The following is a 6,000-nucleotide window of genomic DNA, read 5'->3' on the forward strand; positions in this document are numbered from 1 at the left end:
CTCCCACTTACTCGTGTGCCTTGGAGAGATTCCAGGCTGTGGTGTGGGCACAGAAAACCCAAGCAAGGCCCAGAGAACACCCTGAGTTGAGGAGACAGCACAGAGTTCAGGAAGACCAAGGTAAGCCAAAAACTCTGATAGAGTACCAATGAGAAGAGAGAGTCCTGGGGAGCTGCAAGGCCCCCCCGCCCCGCAAGCATTCAACAGGGTAATCATCAGTGCATGCGGATGAGGAAACTGCCTGAGGCTGGGGGATAATACATTTAAAAAGATTGAAGGAAACAGTATGTGCACTGACAGGGCCAGGAATAGTTTCTGTTACCATCAGCCAAAACGGTAAAAGTCACAATTAACAGGGAATTAGAATACTGAGAAGAGCTTGCCTCAGTAGCGGGGACTAATTAGCTCTAGACGGACCACTGCTCCAGAACCACGTAACAAATTATAAAAACAAGGCCTGAAAGGATCAAGCTGCTTCCAAATAACCTAAGTGTATCCCAAAATAAAGCTCAGGGCAAAATTTGTGATGTTTGGTGCCTAGTCCATGATTATCAAAAATGTAAAGAGGTAGAATGACATGAACCTTAATTAGAATTTTCAAACCATTGAAAGTAACCCGCAACTGATATAGATGTTACAATTAGCATAATATGACATCAAAACAGTCATTATAACTATTTCCTATATTCAAAAAGTAGATAGAGACATAGAAGATGTAAAAAAGACCCAAACTAAACTTCCAGAGATGAAAACTATGATGTCTGAAATGAAAAGCACATTGAAAGCAATTATCAGTATATAGACATTTTTGAAGAAAAGTCAAGTAAACTCGAATACATAGCAATGGAAACTCCCAAATGAAATATGAAGAGCAAAGAGAATCCAAAAAATTAAAAGAGCAGGCTGGGCGTGGTGGCTCACACCTGTAATCCCAGCACTTTGGGAGGTCAAGGCAGGTGAATCACAAAGTCAGGAGATCGAGACTCTCCTGGCCAACATGGTGAAACCCCGTTCCTACTAAAAATATAAAAATTAGCCAGGTGTGGTGGTGTGTGCTTGCAGTCCCAGCTACTCAGGAGGGTGAGGCAGGAGAATCTCTTAAACCCGGGAGTCAGAGGTTTCAGTGAACCAAGATTGTGCCACTGCACTCCAGCCTGGGCAACAGAGTGAGACTCTGTCTCAGAAAAAAAAAAAATGAAAGAAAAATTAAAAGAGCATCAGTAAGCTGTGGGACGACTTCAAGGAGCATAATAAACACAACATTAGATTCTCCAAAGGAGGCCGGGTGTGGTGGCTCGTGCCTGTAATCCCAGCACTTTGGGAAGCCGAGGTGGGTGGATCACCAGAGGTCAGGAGTTCAAGATCAGCCTGACGAACATGATGAAACCCTGTCTCTACTAAAAATACAAAAATTAGCCAGGTGTACTGGCAGGCGCCTGTAATTCCAACGACTCAAGAGGTTGAGGCAGAATCGCTTGAACCCAGGAGGCGGAGGTTGCAGTGAGCTGAGATTGCACCACTGCGCGCTCTACCGAGGGGAACAAGAGTGAAACTCTATCTCCAAAAAAAAAAAAAAAAAAGAATCTCTAAAGGAAAGAAGAAAGGAGAGAAAAAAATATATTTGAGAAAAAAAATGGCTGAAAATTTTCCAAATTTGCTGAAAATGACAGGCTTACAATTCTAAGGAGCTCAACAAACAACAAGCACAAGAAACATGAACAAAACAACACTGAGGCACACCATGATCAAATTGCTTAAAAGCACGGATAAAGGGAAACTCTTAAAAGCAGCCAGACGGAAAAACCACTTTTTAGACAGGAACAAATACAAAAATGACAATAGATTTCTTTTCAGAAACAATCCAAATGAGAAAACAGTGGTGCAGCATCTTTAAAATACTGAAAAAAAAAAAAATATTATCAGCTAGAACGCTACTCAGTAAAAAATCTTTCAAATATAAGAGTGAATTAAGGACGTTTTCAGATACATAAAATCTGAAACAGTTCATCACTAGCAGACCAAGTAAGAAATGTTAAAGAAAGTCCTTCATGCAGAAGAAAAATGATTCCAGATGGAAATATGGATCTATACAAAGAATACCAGAAATGGCAACTACATGGATAAGTATATGAGATACTTATGGCCAGGCGCGGTGGCTCACGCCTGCAATCCCAGCACTTTGGGAGGTTGAGGCGGGCAGATCACTTGAAGTCAGGAGTTTAAGACCAGCCTGGGCAACATGATAAAACCCCATCTCTACTAAAAATATAAAGATTAGCCAGGTGTGGTGGCGGGTGCCCGTAATCTCAGCTACTCGGGAGGCTGAGGCAAGAGAATCACTTGAACATGGGAGATGGAGGTTGCAGTGAGCTGAAATTATGCCACTGCACTCCAGCCTGGGCAACAGAATAAACCTCTGTTTAAAAAAAAAAAAAGATGCTCATTATCTAAATAATTTCAGTTATTTCAATATCTTTAAAAATTGATCATTTAAGTAAAAAGTAATACAATACATTGCAGGGCTTATTTTATATATATATATGTAATATCTAGCATCTATAGTGTAAAGATCAGGAGGGAAGAAATGAAAATGTAGTCTTTTAGTGAATACACTAAAAGCCATCGGGTTGTATACTTTAAATGGGTGAATCATTTGGTATGTGAATCATATCTCAATAAAACTGCTACAAAAAAGATTTTAAAAAGAAATAAGACAAACACAGTACAAACTCTTCTAGAAAACTTAATATAACAGAATGCTTTTCTGTTAGCAAAAATCAAACACTAAGAAATTGATAATAATTAAATATAACAATTACATTTAAAAATTATTAATTAAATAAATGCATAATAATAAAATAAAATAAAAATAAACTGATAAGAAATCAAAATTACTTGAGATTATTATCCATCATAAACATGCATGTAAAATTTCTGAACAAAGCCTTAGAAAGTCAGATTTAATAATATATAAAAGGCATAATATACCATGATCACAGGGTTTATCCCAGCAATGTAGGGTTGGTTTACCATTGAAAAACCAATCACTATATTAAAAAACTAAAAGAGAAAAACCACATGATCATTTAGATAGAATAAAAAAATTATTTGGCAAAATCCAACATTCATGCCTCAAAAGAGCTCTAAGCAAACTAGAAAAGGATAAGAACTTACTTAACCTGACAAAAGATACCTCCAGAAACCCTATAGATCATATTATACTTAGTGGCAAAAGACTGAATCTTTGTGTCTAAGATCAAGAACAAGAGCAGGATGTCTGCTCTTGCTACTTCTATTCAATAATGTAGTGAAGATTTTAGCTAGTACAATCAGGCAAAAAAAAAGAAAAGAAAGAAAAGGAATACAGATTAAATAGAAGAAATAAAATTATCTTTAGTCACAATTTAATTGTTTAAGTAGAAAAGATAATGGAATCTAACATAAAGCTATTAAAACTAAAACTGAATTTGTAAGATTTCTGGATTCAAGGTCAATATATAAAAATTAATTGTATTTTTATATACTAACGACAAATAATCAGAAATGGAAACAAAAAGGAATAACAATTTATTTAATTCATTGAAACTGAAAATCAATGATACCTTCAATAAAATAAAAAAATAGAATTAAAAATAGGGGGCCAGGCACAGTGGCTCATGCCTGTAATCCCAGCATTTTGGGTGGCCAAGGCGGGTGAATCACCTGAGGTCAGGAGTTCGAGACCAGCCTGGCCAAAATGGTGAAACCCCGTCTCTAGTAAAAATACAAAAATTAGCTGGGTGTGGGCGTGGTGGTAGGCACCTGTAATCCCAGTTTCTCGGGAAGCTGAGGCTTGAGAATCACTTGACCCTGGGAGGTGGAGGTTGCAGTGAGCCGAGATCGCGCCATTGCACTCCAGCCTAGGGGACAAGAGTGAGACTTTGTCTCAAAAAAAAAAAAAAGAAAAAAAGGGACAAATCTGACAAAAGATGTTGAATCTGTACACTGAAACCTACGAAATATTGCTGAGACAAATAAAAGAAGACTTAATTAAAGAATACTTAAAGAAATGAGAGAATTAAAGAAGACTTAAATAATCAAAGAAGACTTAAATAAATGAAGAGACAATTAAAGAAAACTTAAATAAATGAAGAGAGATACCTTGTCCATGGATTACAAGGCTCAATATTGTTAAAATTTACTTCTATCCAAATTGATGTATAGATCCAATACAACATCAATCAAAATATCAGTTTGTTTTTGTGGGACAAGCTGAGTCTAATATACATATGGACGTATAAATGACTTAGAAAATCCAAAATAATTTTGAGAAAGAAAAATATGGCTGGAGAACTAGTGCCACATTTCATTGACCTCTTACAAAGCTATGATAATAAAAGCAGTGTTGTATTGGTATAAAGATAGACAAATAAATCAATGGAACAGAAGAGACTACAGAAATAGAGCTGGTGATATACAGAAAGCTTGTTTAGGATAAATGGAAAATATATTTGGACAGTTCACCAAAGAAATTGTATAGATGGCAAATAAGCACATGAAAAAAATACTTTATGCCATTAGTTATTAGGAAAGTGAAAATTAAAATCAGAGTGGGATATTGCTGCATGTCTATTAAAATGACTAAAATTAAGCAATTGACCATATTAAATGTTGAGCGGATGTGGAGGAACAGGAACTCTCATACACTGCTGGTGGTGGTAATGTATAAAGGTCCAACCACTTTAGAAAACAGTTTGTCAAAGTAATTCAACCATTGTACTCCAAGGTATTTATCCAACAGAAATAAAATATATGTCCATTCCCAGACTTGTATATGAATGTTCACATTAGTTTTATTTGTGAAAGCCCCAAACCAAAATTAATCAAATCAAATGTCCATTAACAGGTGTATTGGATAAATAAACAGTGGTATAAGGGATGAATCACGATACATGGAAGAACATGGATAGATCTCAAAATTATGCCAAGTAATAGAAGGCACACACATAAAAAATGAGTTTGTTCTAAAAGAGTCCATTTGTATAAAATTCTAGAAAATGCAAAAAATCTGTAGTGACAGCATTTGACTCTTTGCCTGGGGAGGGGGAACATGAAGGAGTGGGAGAAAAGGATTACAAATAGGCATAAGAAAAATTTGGGGGTGATGGATATGTTCACTATCTTGATTGCTATAATGGTTTCACAAGTGTATACATGTGTCAGACTTATCAAATTGTATATCTTAAGTAGTGCATTTTGCTGTGTATCATTTATACCTCAATAAAACTGTTTTTAAAAGCCCAAAAAGTTAGTAGAGTTGATGAAAGAGTAAAAGCAAATGCTCCTTTGACCCTGATTTCCATGACAGATACCCAGGTTACCTGGGATCCCAACTTCCCAGCATCACAGGAAGCCCTGGTTCCTTGCCCCACTGCAGGTGCCCAGAGCAGCTCCATTTCAGCTCACTCTGCACTCACTAGTCTGACATTGAAAGGATTTATGAGAGACTGTGAATGAAGGGCCTGTTAAGTGACTCACAAAAGTGATTTGTATAATAATAGTTTCTTGTGAGACAAGGAGGAAGAGGGCAGCAAATTGACTAGTTTCTTGCTTCTGGTCTCAGTTGGGAAGGTCTTGGGAGTTTGGGGATAGCATAGGAAAGCTAGGAAATGTTACATCAAAGCTAACCAGATTAAGATCATATTTACAGCTCACTGTAGTAAATTCATGATCAGGGAGTCAATTGGAGTTTGGAATCAGAGTTCTATCTGCTATGTGTGAATGTCAAAGATTCTCAGAGGGGCAGTCATTTAAAAAAATATATTGTAAGTAATTACAATACTTTCTAATTCAATTTGGACTGTTGTGTCACTTTCTCATTTTAGAGAGTTTTCGATACCATTCCAAGAACTTCTAGCCAAGACTGCTCCACAAACAGCCAGTCACCCTTGCTAAGGAACTTTAAAAGTGAAAACCATAAAAGCAACATTAACTTATAAAAGTCCCTTAACAGCGTAGATC

This window comes from Papio anubis, chromosome 10 (assembly GCF_008728515.1).
Source record: "Papio anubis isolate 15944 chromosome 10, Panubis1.0, whole genome shotgun sequence".
Lineage (NCBI taxonomy): Eukaryota > Metazoa > Chordata > Mammalia > Primates > Cercopithecidae > Papio > Papio anubis.